Source organism: Pongo abelii, chromosome 3 (assembly GCF_028885655.2).
Source record: "Pongo abelii isolate AG06213 chromosome 3, NHGRI_mPonAbe1-v2.0_pri, whole genome shotgun sequence".
NCBI lineage: Eukaryota > Metazoa > Chordata > Mammalia > Primates > Hominidae > Pongo > Pongo abelii.
In genome coordinates, this window is record NC_071988.2 from 159,041,437 (window position 1) to 159,058,709 (window position 17,273).

Below are 17,273 nucleotides of genomic sequence, written 5' to 3' on the forward strand. Positions count from 1 at the left end.
ACAATGGTGCTGAATGCTCCAGGAGGACAGACAACCAGTTCTGTGTTGGAGAGAAGGTTCCATAAAAAGGTCTCTAGGAATAAAAAAGAAATGATAAGCTAAAGAAATTTTTTTTTAAATCACTACTGATTTTTATATGTTGATTTTGTTTCATGCAACTTTATAGGATTCACTTACCAACTCCTACTATTTTTTGGTGGAGTCTTTAGGGTTTTTTTATAGACAAGATTATGTTGTGCACAGAGACTTTTTCACTTCTTCCTTTCTTATTAGGATGCTTTTTGTTTCTTACTGTTGCCAAATTCTCTGGCTAGTAATTCAAGTGGTATGTTGAAAAGAAATGGTAAAAGTAGGGGGCATTAAATTTTGTCAAATACTTTTTCTGCATGTATTGAAATGATCAAATAATTTTAGGCTTCATTTTGTTAATGTGATGTATTCACACTCATTAATTTGTGTATGTTAAAATATTCTTGCATTTCAGGGATAAACCCCACTTGATCATGGTGAATGAATTTCTTAATGTAGTCTTGAATTCCGCTTGCTATTATTTTATTGAGTATTTTCGCATGTATGGTTATTAGGGATAATGGCAATTTTCTTGCAGTGGCTCTCTAGCTTTTTTTTTTTTTTTTTAATCAGGGTAATGCTAGCCTTGTAAGATCAACTTGGAAATGTGAGAGGAAATTATTTTTTATTTTCTTCTTCCTCTTCGAAATAGTAACACTGAAACAGTTAAAAACATGAAACAACACCATAAATGGCACATTTCTACCTTGTGGAAATACTTTTAGTACATATTAAATAAAAACTTTCAAAGATAACCAAAAGCAGAGAGATCGTTGTAAAACATTCCAGGTACTCATCACCCAGTCTCAACAATTACTGACATTTTGCCAGACTTGTGTCATTGTTTAATAACCATTCCAGTTTTCCTTTGCGTGTGTACACTATTTTAAAGCAAATAATAAAAATTACGTTATATTACCCATAAATATTACTAAGCATTTTAACCCCATAAGAACTTTTAACATAACCACCACAATATTATTGCACTTCATACAGCTAACTAAATTTCTCATCAATATTGAAATTTCACCAGTTGCGACAAATGCTTTTTTTTTTCAAAATAACATCCAGCAAATATCCACACATTGCATGTGTAATTAGGCTTAAGTCTTTTTTAGTCTATAACAACCTTCCTTCCTTCTCTTTGCTTTTATTCCCTTCCATGCCATTGTTTTTTTGTTTGGTTTGGTTTTTCAAAATTTATATTATCTGTTCCATAAAATGTCCCATATTCTGATATTTGAATGACTGATTCCTCGTGGGTTTGTGTACTTGCACCCGTATGTTTCTTGTAAAGTGGTATTAGTTCAGATTTATGTTCAATTTGTGTAAGCAAGGACATTTCATGGATACTTTTTATTTTATTACATTATGGAGCATTTAATGTCTACTTATCCCACATTTAGAGATGCTAATTATAACCAGTGGGTGCAGGGGCTGTCAGACTGATCTATCCTTTACAAATCTTCCCCACACTCTTTCAACTAATGGTTTTAGTATCCATTAATGATAATTTATTATGTAACTAAGAATTGCAAAATAGAATATCATTCCCGTCATTCTTTTACATTTATTAGCCATATTATTTTTAATAAGGAAGCATTATTCTACATCAAGTATTCTGTGAGACTAAAATATAACATGTACAATGAGTGAGTTTGCTACGGCTGCCATAACAAATTACCACACACTTGGTGACTTAACAGATTTTTTTTTTTTTTTAAGTTCTGGAGGCTCAAGTCCAAGACAAGATGTCGGCAGGATTGGGTTATTCAAAGGCCTCTTGCCTTGGCTATAGATGGTCATCTTCCCACTGTGTCTTTACATGGCTGTTCCTCTGGTGTCTCTCTTTTCTTATCAGGACATCAGTTATATTGGATAAGATCCCATCTTTATGACTTCTTTTATCTTAATTATCTCTTTAAAGGCCCTATATCAATATAACAGTTACATTCTGAGTTAGTGAGGGTTAAAAATTCAACATAAATTTTAGAGAAATACAAAGCAATCCAAAATTTATGGAAAAGGCAGAATAAATGTTTTCTTTTATCCTTTTAATTAATCACTTTCAAAATAATAACATTGCCTAGAAACACTCACTAATAACCAGTGCCAGTTCATCATTTTTGTGTCAATAAAAGAAATGATTTTTTTATGTATATATGGTGGGTTAAAATTTATTATAGTAATTATTAATCTTTACGTTGTCATAGTTATTTCATTTTAGGCTAGCAGGAATAAAGTCAAATGTAGCATTTCTTTTCTTTGTAACTTGACTTTTCTTTGCACATTTTTGCATAGGGTATTTATATTTTACTTCTTAACTTATAGACTACCAATAAGAAATATTACAGTTTTATCTATGGATAATATAAAAATACACATTCTGGTTTGCCAAATATTTTTATTTTCATTTTCTATGCAAATGTCTCTTTATATTCTATATTGTCAAATGTATCCATCTGTATTAGTCCATTTTCACACTGCTATGAAGACATACTTGAGACTGGGTAATTTATAAGGAAAAGAAAAGAGGTTTAATTAACTCACACTTCCACTCACAGGGGAGGCCAAAGGAAATTTCAAATCATGAGGGGAAGAAGTCACGTCCTACATGGTGGCAGGCAAGAGAGAGCAAGAGCAGGGAAAACTGCCTTATACAACCATCAGATCCCATGAGAACGCACTCACTATCACTCACTATCACAAGTACAACATGGGGGAAACCACCCCCATGATCCAATCACCTCCCACCTGGTTCCTCCCTTGACATGTGGGGATTACGGGGATTACAATTTGAGATGAGAATTGGGTGGGGACATAGCCAAACCATATCATTCTACCCCGGCCCCTCCCAAATCTCACATCCTCACATTTGAAAACACAATCATACCTTCCCAACAGTCCCCCAAAGTCTTAACTCATTTCAGCATTAATCCAAAAGTCCACAGTCCAAAGTCTCATCTGAGACAAGCCAAGTGCCTTCTGCCTATGAGCTGATAAAATAAAAAACAAATTAGTTCCTTCCAAGATACAATAGGGGTACAGCATTGGGTTAATACACCCATTCCAAATAGGAAAAATTGGCCAAAACCAAGGGGCTACAGGCCCCATGCAAGTCCAAAATCCATGGGGACAGTTACTAAATCTTAAAGCTCCAAAATGATCTCCTTTGACTCCATGTCTCACATCCAGGGCATGCTGATGCAGGGGTAGGCTCCCACGACTTTGGGCAGCTCCTTCATATGCTGGTTTTATGTGTCTATGGCTTTTCCAGGTGCATGGTGCAAGCTGTTGGTAGATCTACCATTTGGGGGTCTGGAGGATGGTGGGCCTCTTCTCACAGCTCCACTAGGCAGTACCCCAGTGGAGACTCTGTGTGGGGGCTCCAACCCCACATTTCCCTTCCACACTGCCCTAGCAGAGGTTCACAATGATGGCGCTGCATCTGTAGCAGATTTCTGCCTGGATATCCAGGCATTTCCATGCATCCTCTGAAATCTAGGCAGAGGTTCCCAAACTTCAATTATTGACTTCTGTGCACCCATAAGGCCAACACCACATAGAAGCCACCAAGGCTTGGGGTTTGCACCTTCTAAAGCAATGGCCCGAGCTGTACCTCGGCCCCTTTTAGCTATAGCTGGAGCTGAAGTAGCTGGGACAGAGGACACCAGGTCTCAAGGATGCACAGAACAGGAGGGCCATAGGCCTTGTCCATGAGACCATTTTTTCCTTATAGGCCTCTAGACCTGTGATGGAAGGGGCTGCCACCAAATTTCTGACATGCCCTGGAGACCTTTTCCCCATTTTCATGGTGATTAACATTCAGCTCCCTGTTCCTTATGCAAATTTTTGCAGCCTGCTTGAATTTTTCCTCAGAAAATGGGTTTTTCTTTTCTATCGCATTGTCAGGCTGCAAATTTTCCAAACTTTTATGCTCTACTTCCCTTTTAAATGTAAATTCAAATTTCAGATCACCACTCTCAAGTTCAAATGTCCACAGATCTCTAGGGCAGGGGCAAAATAATGCCGGTCTCTTTGGTAAAGCATAGCAAGAGTCATCTTTGCTGCAGTTTCCAACAAGTTCCTCTTCACCATCTGAGACCACCTCAGCCTGGACTTCATTGTCCTCATCGTTGTCAGCATTTTAGTCGAAACCATTCAACAAGTCTCTAGGAAGTTCCACACTTTCCCACATCTTCCTGTCTGCCTCTGGGCCCTCCAAACTGTTCCAACCTCTGCTTGTTACCCAGTTCCAAAGTTGCTTCCACATTTTCAAGTATCTTTATAGCAATACCCCACTCTCCATTGTACCAACTTACTACGTTAGTTCATTTTCACATTGCTATAAATCTGATACTGGGTAATTTATAAAGAAAAGAGGCTTAATTGACTCACAGTTCCACATGGCTGGGGAAGCCAAAGGAAACTTACAATCATGGCAAAAGGGGAAGAAGTCACGTCTTACATGCTGGCATGCAAGAGAGAGCCAGAGCCTTATGAAACCATTAGATCTCTTGAGAACTCACTCACTATCATGAGAACAGCTTGGGGAAACCACCCCCCATGATCCAATCACCTCCCACCTATTCCCTCCCTCAACACATGGGGATTAAAACTGGAGATGAGATTTGAATGGGGACACAGAGCCAAACCATATCACCATCTTTTCTTTAATTGCTTCAAATAAATTAAAAGTTATGGTTAGGAAATACTCTCTACCCCAGGTTGTAAAAAATTTCAATTTAATTATTATTTTAATACTTATATATTTAATTTCAAAACTCTGACCCATTTTGAATTTATCTTGACAGATTTGGTGAGGATTATACACAATTTTCTCTTTTCTATATGATGAATTATTGCTTCAAACATTATTAATTAGTAAAGGCTCAATCATATCACTTAATAATAGCACCAATTAAATACTAACACCTGGAAGTCTGGAGGTGGCTGAGACCTATTCTATCTGATGTGATATATTTTGCTGTGAATCTGAAAACTATATATATATATATATACATATATACATATATATATATACATATATACATATATATATACATATATACATATATATATATATATACATATATACATATATATATATATACACATATATACATATATATATATATACACATATATACATATATATATATATATATTATTTGTCTTATATTTAGGATATAGAGGCCTGGAAACTGAGAGATGGATTTAAAAGTACTTCCTCTCAACTGTACTTCAAACGGCCCTTCAGATTCATTTTTCTCCTGTTTAATAATGTCAGCTCTGTTAGTTTAGAGATCTACTTCCCAACAGAATGTTTCCACCCAGGGACACAGTTGTTGCATTTAGTTGTAAGTCAGGATTGTCATCCTAGTTTTTGTACTTTCTGAGTCTCTGAGCCAATAGAGAAGTTACTGTACTGGCTTGAGTGATCAGCTTTTATTATCAAGAAGAATGTGAGGTGGGGAGGGGGCAGGAGCAGTAGCGCAAGCCTAAAATCCCAGCAAAAGATCGCTGGAGGCCAGGGGTTCGAGACCAGCCTGGATGACATAGTGAGACCTCATTTCTCCAAAAAAAAAAAAAAAAAAATTAATTAGGCATGATGATGCACACTTGGAAGGCTGAGGTGGAAGAATCACTTGAGTCCCAGATGTTGAGGCTGTAGTGAACTGTGATTGCTCCCCTACACTCCAGCTTGGGTGACAGAACAAAGCAGAAAGAAAAGAAAAGAAAAGGAAAAGAAAAGAGGAGAAGAGAAGAGAGAAAAGGAAAGAAAATAAAAGGAAAAAAGAAAAGAAAAGAAAAAGAAAGAGGGGGCTCCTGTTACATATAACAGGGCAAAGGAGGAGAGTGGATGGAGTCTAGAAAATTGTTTAGATTACCATTTGGTACTTTATGTCCAGGGGTAAAAGTTAGTGGAAGACTATGTCAACGCAATACAAACAGGAGTACTAAAGCTCATCATGTGTCAAAATAAGGGTTTTGAGTCACCCTGGCAAGCACAGATCCTTCAGTAGGTGTTTTGACTGAGAACAATGGAAAATATAACAGCTACTGGTTGCGGGAAGTCATAAGTAACAACGATGATAAGATTAGAAGAACTACTGAAATGTCCAAATCTGAGGCACTATTCAAGAGTCATTCATATTGGATTCTATGTAAAGCCACACACTCACAGCACAAAACTAGTGCTAGAACAAATATGAAATGTAACCCCAAAAGTTATTCAGTGCAGTCTCCTGAGCTATGATTTCATAACTAACAAGGACTGTGAAAATGATACAAATTTTCTTTGTTCTATAGTCTGTCTATGCCACGATGGTGGTCATGAAAATCAAATTTATCAGCTCCCAATTTATCAGCTAAATTGACAGGATGTCAATTTAGGTTTGTACCTGAGCCACAGGATTAGTGATCATCACCAAAAGATGAAAGAACTCTTTCGTAGGGGAGAAAGAGAACCCATCCCTGTTTATGGGTAAGAGGGTTGCATTATATCAGGAATATACTACTGTTGCAATTCCCGCTGCTTTATTAGGTTTCTTTGTGGAGTTTCCTAGTGGGAGAATTAGGAAAGATATCATCAAAAGGTTCCTTCTGAAAACATTCCAGTTCCCTTTAAGTATGCCTTTGGTGTTGTGGGTTCTAGAATGCTAATCTTTGTCTCTCCATACATAGCCTGGGTCCTGGATAGGATTTAGATTCCACAAATACTCTCATAGTGCCATTTGGCTGTAGAAAAGAACTAAGTGTGAAGAAAAGCAGGATGTAAAACATTTATTTGCTGGCATGTATAGAAATATAACTGGTGTCATTCTGCTGTCAGCATGTCAGAAGATTTTAGACTTTTCTGCAGTGGTTATGGAAGCTTTAACCATGTTACAGGGGCAGACTGATACTGGAGTTTGAAAGCTACTCTTGGAGACATGGGCTGCCTACTATTTTGGCCTTCCAACAATTTTATAAGAAACTCAATAGATGACGATAAATACCTTCAAGCTTAAAATTGCGATTATGATTTCTGCTGTGCGCAATGAAACTCTGAGTGAAACAGGTAACATATTCTGCTTATCAGATTTACACCACCTTTGCTAAAACAAATTTCTTGCAAAGATATGATACCAAGTTCTGTAATTAAACAAGGAAAGAGAAAAACTATCAAATTATAATTTTAAAAAAGAATTAAATAGCTATTCTTAACATCTCTAGTAGAGAACTGCAATATGTAATTGATTTCAGAAAATATAGTTTAAATGAAAGCAAATGATTTTTTATGATTCTCTACTTCGTACACAATGCAAAGTATCAGGATTCTACCATGTTGGTTACGTTTCTGTTTTTCCTGTTTTAAATTCAAGAATCATAGAAGAAAACAAAATCTTAAAGGTCATTCAAATAAAATAGTCCAGAGAATATTTCTAGATCTATACTTTATCATTATAAACTTTTAGAGTAAAAAAAGTTTAAAAAGAGACAATTATTTTATTAATATGATGAAAAAGTGAGACTTAACATACAAAACTTTAGTATTACAGTTCTTACTTTGTGATTGTACTGAATTCATATATATGTATACATATATATATGCTATTTTGTTTACCTTTAATGTGAGTTGATTAATAATAAAGACTTTTCCCTTTAAGTGTTGTGAAGAATAATTAACAAAAAGGACAATTCTGAAGATTAATGATGTGACCTAGGTACCTAGCTAAACAAGTTATGTAAACATTGCATAGAAGGGAGGCATATAAATCTATCATACATATTTTATACTGGACAACACAATCATCTGGGAGGATGCAAAGATTTATTGCCCAAGTGCTGTTGTTGTATGTAGTTCTCTGTCTTTTTCACATCTCAGTAGTTTTGTCTGAAATGTTGTCTTAGTCATACTTTCTCATACTTTATCATTAACAAATGTCTAAGCTATGACTTAAGTCATCTAAATTAGCCATTTATCACATTATTCACTAATATTGTGGGCAATTTTTTATTACTTTGAAATCTATGGTAATAAAAATCTATACAATGATTTTAAGCCCTAAGTATTTCACTTATAGTCTTTCAATAGTCTACTCAATTAGCTTGTTTAAATATTATTCTTGGTATTTTAGTGGTGTCAGAATTGACAAATAAATTGTAAACATTGATGCTCCTGATAAAATGGTACTTTACCATGCCTTATGATTTCACTTTCTATAAATGCTTCAAGAAAAATGTGCTAAGTACTATCGCAAAAAACTCTTTTGTCACTTTTTTTGATGCATGATTAGAGAGGGAAAGATAAGTATAAGAAGGTTTTCTAGATCTGAATCATGGATGGGTAAATTGGAAAACATCACTTCATATGTCATGTGAGGAATGACTCAACCAGAGCTCAGTAATTTATTGGGTTACTCTATCCCAAATAGGACTAGACCTTGTGGAACAAAGATGAAAAAAAAGATAATTCCTAATTTCAAGGATTTATGATCTGAAACTCATATATCCAGGTCTTACAAAAGAATAAGTAGTCCAGTATTATAAGAGATGCAGAGAATTACACACTTGAGTATGATTTTATTTTTCTGTGATGTAGAGGAAATCACAGACTTCAGATAAACTTTAAATGATCTTGAATAATGAATAGGTTTTTGGAACAAAGAAGACACCTCAGGTAGAAGAATCATGAGCATGAACAAAAGAAATTATCTAGAAAACAATTTGGTCATAAGTGTCTAATATAGTAGTAACCTGAATAATGAATGTGGCTATTTACTCATTATAAAATCAAATGTGTGGTTTATGTTTTTTCTGAATTAAACACAAAAATTCAAAAGTTACAAAAAGCTTGCCATGAAATGCAAACTTCTTTCTCTCGTATTCCAGGTCAGAGAACAAATCACAAGGCTTTTATATTGCTTTTCACATTGTTCTATGTATATACAAGTATATACATTATTCCTCTTTTTTTTTTTTTTTGAGACGGAGTCTCGCTCTGTAGCCCAGGCTGGAGTGCAGTGGCGCGATCCCGGCTCACTGCAAGCTCCGCCTCCAGGGTTCACGCCATTCTCCTGCCTCAGCCTCCTGAGTAGCTGGGACTACAGGCGCCCGCCACCATGCCCGGCTAGTTTTTTTTTTTTTTTGTATTTTTTTAATAGAGACGAGGTTTCACCTTGTTAGCCAGGATGGTCTCCAACTCCTGACCTCGTGATCCTTCCATCTTGGCCTCCCAAAGTGCTGGGATTACGGGCGTGAGCCACCGCGCCCGGCCTCCTCTTTTAATTTTTACACAAATAGTAGCAAAAGACATATTATTCTCTATTTTTATTTTAACACAATACCTTTCTGAGATTCTCCTCATCATTTGTATTCTTCTTAAATCTGTGGAAATGAAAGTTGAATTGACTAGTTTCAGCAAAATAATAGATTACAGTCTGATTACAAGAATCAGTAGAATGCATTGTTGGCCAGAAACTGGAAGCATGATGTATAGACTACTGTCAAATACTGGCGGTAAAAGGAAAAGGCAAAATGAAATATTTGCATAATGAGCTATTTTAGAAGATAGCAAACTATAGTGGAACAAAATAACTTTGGTGGTACAAAGGTTTCTATTAAATTTCAAAATCCTATATTTATCAAGTCTAAAACTTTGGGAAAATTCTCTTCAGTTACTACATTTGTATAATGAAGGAAAATAATAACTAATTCACAGGATCCTTGTAACGTTTAAATGAACCTTTAGTTCCTGGCCCATAATACTTATTTTTATGGCATTTTATAATTATTTAGTAATTATCCATAATTTAATAACAAAAGCCTACAGTCATCAATGTTACTAATGTCTCTTAATTATATATGCACTATAACTGTATTTAGATTTTATTATTGTTTTGCATACTTACTAATTTAATGTTTGAGTTCTATGAAGTAGAATTACAGTGATCAGTAGTTTCTTTAGGATAATTCTAGCTGCTGAAACAAGGAAACCCCAAAATAACAGTGGCATCACATAATAGTTTGTCACTTATTACATTGCCTAATGCAGGTGTTCTCAGTTAGTGTAGATCTCTCCCATGTAGTGACTCTGAAACTTAGTTTTCTAACATCTTTTTTGACTCTCCAGTCCTCCAGGACTTTGAAGTCCTCTGCATCCAGGCAGTGGAACGGAAGTGTGGAGAAGATTCATCATCTGCTTCTTAAACGCCCTAGTCAGAAAGGGATACTCATAATTTCTGTTCATATTTTATAGGGCTACAAATAGATGTGAGAAGAGCAAGAAAACATAGCCCTGGCAAGGTAGTTGCCTTCTGATGACAACTCTGCACTCTGGAGGTAGACAAATTTTGGTCAACAGCTGGCAGTTTTAGCAATATTAGTCCAGTACTCACCTTCACAAATGAGGAAACTTAAGACTCGGCAATTGTTGATCTAACAGATACTTACTGTTTTTTATTGTGTTTTCTTGATCAAACGGTATTTTGAAACACAATGGGTAGGACTAAAATGTGGACCATTCGAAAGGAGGAAATGTTAGATTATTATTCTAGGCAAATAATGTTGCCAATATATTTGCACAATTATAGGACATAGACTTTCATTTTCCTCTTTAAAATAAGTATGTAGTATTAAAGAATTAACATAAAATATGGCATTATTAAGAAGATCTATGATTTTGGTGCCTGGTCCTTATTTAGGAGTTCAGCACCTTGGTTACATACATCATGATAATGAAAAAGCTTTATTCTGTTTTATGCTGTCTGCAGAAAAAAAAAGAAGAAAAAGAGGAACTGTCTGTGCAGTATGAGCCACAGTATAAATGTGCAGAATATGATGTAAGTGGAGGATGATAAAAATTTTGAAAGCAGTATTTGTAAAACTTGTTCCAAACTTCCTCATTAATTAGCACAAATATTTTTCTAAGTATACATTGGAAGGCCTTTGCACCTAACTCAATTATTGAAGTAGTAGGAAAATTATGCTCTACCGTGTATAAAATAAGCTATTCAAAGAAGACACTACAAAGATATTTAAAGAAGCTACTATAATATAGAAAAACACTTCATGCAGATGTATCAATTATTAGTATCTCATCACTATATGGTGTTCTTAACTAAGTTGAAATTGTTTTCAAATACTGGTTGAATAAGTGAAGAAGGAAAATTGTATTGTGTTAACAGAAATGTGTGTTCATTCACCCACCCACTGAACACCTATTACGTGCCAGACACTGTTCTGGATACTAGGGATCCAGCAGGGAATAAAACACATGAGTTTCCCACTTGCTTATTTTTCCCTTACTTTACAAACCTGCAACTCTTTAAACAACAAACTGAAAAACACCACATAAAATTAGGCAGCTATCTTTGAAGAGTGAATTTGCTTGGATTGCCTACTTTGAGCATCATAAGTTTGATAAGGTATGAAGCAAAAATACAGATGTACAACATTAATTAAAATAACCAGCAATTCCACCAGAGGATTCCAAAAGGGATTTAAAGACTCACGCTGCCAGAACAGAGATGGAGCCAGAAAAGGGTGATGAAGCAGATTTACAAGATAGGCTCAGAAAATTTGCTTGGACATGCAGAACCATGCTTCCAAGTACTAATGTTACCAGTGCGAATCTGCAGCGAAAGTGATCCTTGCCTCCTTGGAGGAAAGAATTTGGCTGAGGGGCAGAAGTATGTTTAAGGCAGAGGGAGAGACTGAGGCAAGTTTTAGAGCAAAAGTGAGAGTTTATTAAAAAGTTTTAGAGCCGGAGTGAAAGGAAGCAAAGCACACTCGGAAGAGGGTCAAGTGGGTTCCTCGAGAGATCCAAGTGCCCCGTCCAACTTTTGACTTGGGATTTTAATGCATTGGCTTGGTTCCAGGATTTGAGTTTCTCCTTCCTTGATTTCTCCCTTGCGGCAGGCTGTCCACATGCACAATGGCCTGCCAGCACTTGGGAAGGGGTGCATACACAGTGTGTTTACAGAAGTTGTGCGCATGCTCACTTGAGGTGTTTTTCCCCTCATTAGACAAAAATTTCCAGAGGAAGGTTATATACCGGTTAAACTTTGCCATGTTGTCTCTTCGGGCATGCTTGAGCCCACTAGCCCAACCCCTGAGATCTTAATCGGAAAGCTGCCGCTCCTCCACAGCTCCAGGAGTTTCCTATTTATTGGGAGACGGTCGTTCCCTAGTACCAGCTGTGACCGATTATAATTTCAGAGACACAGTTTAACAACCACTTGACTATTACCTGAAGTTCTCTGGGGTTGGGAGAGGCTCTCCTGCCTGGCTCATGTCTGCCTAACTACCTACTCTAACATTATGACTTGGAGAAATACTTATTGGGGACTTTTTAAAAACTACAGAATATCATAAGACTTTTGGCTATGAGGATTTACCAGTTGCAGAATACAGAATTTTAAAATAATTTGTCTTTGAAGATATTACCTTCCTTCTGATATATTGCAAGTAAGGTATTGAGAAGTTAATAGAGTTTGGTGCCAGGTTACTGATGGAGAATTTGAAGATATGTGTTTACATTTCTATAAGGTATATTTGACTGTTTGAGTCACATATATCTTGGTCATAATTCACAATTATTAGGAAATTTGAAAATAATTTTTCTAACAAAAGCAAATTTGAGAAAGTCCATTTTTAAAGTTGCTAAAATAAGGGGCTCAGTATATTTTTAGTAATTGGAAGACTGGTTGATTGAGAAATACAAATTTTTCAGTAAAAATGTATTTTCTTTCCAAATAAAATAAAAATTTATGAAATATAATTTCTAAAAATTTGAGGATTAAGTATAAAACTTCTAACTGGGTATTGGCTTATAATTAATAAATGTAATTGAAATATGTTTTATGAGTTAAAAGCTTATAAATCTTTTTAGTCATATATTATGCTATTGCTTATACATTGTATTGCTTACTAGTAAACTATAAGTTTATGTACCTATGTGGACAACAAACACAAATTATGTTAGGTTATACAATGATATTTTATACATGTATATTGAAAAATACCCATTTGTTTGATTTCTTGGTCCATTTTAAAAAGAACTTCAAAATTTACATTTTGGTTTCTATTTTCCCCATCAACATCAGCATTCTGCATTACTTGAAAACATTACTATTAAACAAAAAAGAAAATATTATGAAAGGAATACCTGTGGCAATTTAGTTGGTAATTTGTTCTCTTTCTATGTAAACTGTGGCCCACAAATTGGCAGCATCAGTATCACCTGGAAGCATATTAAATCAGAAGCTGCATTTAACAAGATCCCCAGGTGATTGTATGACCATCAACATTTGAGAGGCCCCCGTCTGGTGTATGCAACAACTTTTTTTCTGCTTTTTCTTTGCTAGCAAACCCGTACTTTGTTCACATTTTGGGTGGTCATGTTAATTATGAGCCCTTCCCAGCCCCAGGGGACAAAGGTTGATAAGACTAACCCAAGCATGATAATTTAATTTCCCATTCCTGTGACTGTTTAAGCAGGGGCATGTGTCGCAACCCTAAATAAAACACCATAGGGAATATTTTGAGGACAGAATAACATGTTGTTACTCTGAAAAAGGTACACCAAACAAACAAGAGCATGGATCTTCTTTTGCTCTGGATATTTTTCTTTTGCAAGTAATATCTAACATGGCACAGCCTTCTTCGAACTATGAAGAGAAGGCAAGGGGAAAGCAGAGAAACTGATCTAGGGTCTTTAAGGCCGAGCTACAGTTCTTTCATTTGTTCCACGAGTCCCTCTGCTGCAAGCGTTCTTGTTAACGATATAATGAACCCTTTCTTGTTGACCTCTTTCAGTTGCCTGTCTGTTACTTATCCTAACACAGATATCAATTTATAATTATCACTGGGATCAAATAGCTAGATTAGCCACTTTATTTGCCTTTAAATCACCACCTTCTTAATCCACAGATGGGATAATTTGTATAGATTTGTGTTAGTGAGCTACAGATGGATGATGAGATGTTCCCAAAAGAATGGCAGCCTGTACAGCAAATTTAATTGTTGGACTATGATTGAAATAAAGGTATACTCAAATTTCCCTATGTGGATTTTCATTCTATTTAAAGATTAAATGTTTGGTTTTCTATATTCTGTCAGTTTGGAAGAAACAATAAAACAGTAACCAAATTTGGATATTAGTTTTGATTGAATACATGTTTACAGGTTTTAGTGACTTCCTTAAATAGCTTATAACAATAATGCTTGCATTTGACTTCTTATAAAAATCATTCTGGGGAGCTCAATTTAAGAGCAAAATTAATGCTTACATTCTACTTATATTGTGCATTGATAAATAAGCTTTTTCATTAGATATGTGTTTTCATTGATATATATTTTAATTACATATAAGTTTTCATTAGATGTATGATCATTAGATACATAGAATTTAAATTTTACTGGACAGTATTGATCTAATATATTGTACAACGCATTTAAGAGATATACTTTATTTGGAAAATATTCATGAATTTTTAGCTCACTAAGGTCATTGCATTTTCACATTAGAGTTTATATGTGCATCTTAATTGTTTGGTTAAAATAATTATTATTTATAAAAGTATGGTCCTGGCATGGTGGCTCACGCCTGTAATGCCAGCACTTTGGGAGGCTGAGGTTGGCAGATCACCTGAGTTTGATAGTTTGAGACCAGCCTGACCAACACAGAGAAACCCTGTCTCTACTAAAAATACAAAAATTACCCAGGCATGGTGGTACATGCCTGTAATCCCAGCTACTCAGGAGGCTGAGGCAGGAAAATCATTTGAACCCGGGAGGCGAAGGTTGCAGTGAGCCAAGATGGCACCATTGCACTCTAGCCTGGGCAACAAGAGTGAAACTCCGTCTCAAATATAAAAAAATAAAAAAGTATGACAGATGGTATTTTTCCAGAGTTTGCCACAGGATTCTTTCTGGCCTCAGTGTGTTAGATGAGTTTTCAGTAATATGTTTATTATGAATTGATGTTATAATAGCCATATATGTATGTATATATTAAACATATATTTCTCCTAAAATTATTTTAGCTTACAATCTTGTCTATAGTCATGATTCTCTATCCAGGTTACATATTCAAATTACTTAGGTTATTTTACAAAGCACTAATGTTCTTCCCAAGCCAATTAAATTAGAATCTCAGGGGAATGGACCTGGGCATTGGTATTTTTCAAAAGTCTCTGTTCCATTTAAATAGGCAACCATTTTAGAAGCATTGTAAACCATCTTTTAGGATAACAGATCTAAAGGATGCAATAAAATAGATCTGACTGACTTAGTTCATTATTAGCCAGTTATTTGCTTCTCCCTGCACCCAGCATATCAGTGGCTTGATTTTTTATAGACATAATCTGAGACTGTTTTTATTCATAAAATATATTTTTGTAATGCATTTTAAAGATTATATGAAGCAGCATTAAGATCATTAACATTAGAGATTAAAACAAGTTATTGACCTCTCAATTATTAGTGTCCTATTACCATAAAATGCATGTTTTTAAAATAAAAGTTGTTAAATTTTGATTTAAAACTAGTGATTTCAAATTAAATTAGAAACTGACTCCACATTATTAATGTTTACTGTATTATAGGGAACAAATTCAATTTAGTAAAAAATGCAGTTACAGTATATTGATACTTAATTTTTATAAACATCTCAAATTTTATTTGGGAGTCTATGCTACTTGAATTGCCTCTATAATTGACCATCATATTAATGCTAACATCTCACATAAGAAATAAAAATAGATAAATACCATTGTATTTGTCCATTCTCATACTGCTATTAAGGACATACCTGAGACTGGGTAATTTGTAAAGGAAAGAGGTTTAATTGACTCACAGTTCTGCATAGCTAGGGAGGCCTCAGGAAACTTATAATCATGGCGGAAGGGAAAGCAAACACATCCTTCTTCACGTGGTGGCAGGAGAGAGAAGTGCAGAGTAAAGTGGAGAAATACCCCTTATCAAACCATCAGCTCTCATGAGAACTCACCCACCCTCACAACAGCATGGGGGGACTGTCCCCATGATCTAATCACCTCCCGTGGTGTCTCTCCCATAAAACATGGGAATTACAATTCAAGATGAGATTCGGGTGAGGACACAGAGCCAGATCATATCAAGCATATAATTCTGTGGGCATTTAAATTTAAATTAACTAAAATAAAGTTTAAAACATAGTTCCTTAGTTGCATTAGCCACATTCAGGAGTTCAATAGCCACAGATGGCTAGCAGCTACCTTTGGACACAACAGATATAAAAGGCCTTTAAGGCAGTACTTTTATTGGAGAGAGCTTAATAAATGTTTAGCACACTGGGCTATCATATTTTTACTTCAGCGTTTACATACAAATGATTTGTTTTAAATAATTACTATTTATAAAAGTGTGGCAGATGGTAATTTCCGAAATTTGCCACAGGATTATTTCTGGCCACAAATGCTGTTTTAGAACTTTGCCACTTCTCTTCATGAGATACAGTTTATTGTCTCTTCCTTGGAACCTCAGTGTGCTTGTGACTATTGAAATCAATAGACTACAAAAGAAGTGATGCTCTGATTCAGGAGGCCAGGTCATGAGGAGGACATGCCTTCGGTTTGACCCTCTCCTTTTTGGTATGTTTGCCCTGGGAACCAGCCACTTACTTTAAGAAGCCCAGAATACATGCAGTGGCCACATGTAGGTTTCAGTCAACAGCCAGCCAGAAAAGTGAGTGAGACGTCAGCTGATTCCAGTCCTCAGCATTCATGTCCTCTGATGGATAGATGTTTTATTCCACTACGTTTTGTGATTCCATAAATGAATTAAACGTACTTAAACCTTAAAACGAAATTGTATTCTATGCTTGTGTTTATCTAACATTTGGATAATAGTAAATTGGCTGGTCAATAGAGAGAAGCTGGGCTTAAAGTCAGACAAAATCAGATTTGAATTCTGGATTCTGTGATTCCTAGCCAAATTAAAAAAAAGGTAAATATTTCTCTTTCAAAGTTGTGATGAGATTACTGTTAAATATAAAACATCTAACCTAGTACCTGGCACATAGTCAATAACTAATAATTGGTGTGTTTGTTACTATAATGTTTTGGATGACCAGAAACACTATAGGAATAATAGTAATTATGAATATTTACTTGAGTGCTTATGTATCGTGTACTAAGTTTGATGTATGTGTTGTCTCAAGTAGTAACTAATTTATT

At 35.4% G+C, this 17,273-nt stretch overlaps 2 long non-coding RNA genes across 2 annotated transcripts; one reads left to right on the forward strand and one right to left on the reverse strand.

The window, feature by feature from the left end:
* Positions 1-1,619: 1,619 nt before the first annotated feature.
* Positions 1,620-16,827, reverse strand: LOC103890504 (uncharacterized). Its single transcript, XR_010139784.1, has 5 exons — positions 16,719-16,827; positions 13,223-13,297; positions 9,402-9,441; positions 2,963-3,065; positions 1,620-1,999 (listed from the first exon to the last, which is right to left on the reverse strand). It is a non-coding gene; the product is annotated as an uncharacterized LOC103890504 (long non-coding RNA).
* On the forward strand, positions 6,643-10,404 carry LOC112133170 (uncharacterized). The gene is made up of 2 exons (XR_008524778.2): positions 6,643-7,132; positions 10,313-10,404. It is a non-coding gene; the product is annotated as an uncharacterized LOC112133170 (long non-coding RNA).
* Positions 16,828-17,273: the final 446 nt, after the last annotated feature.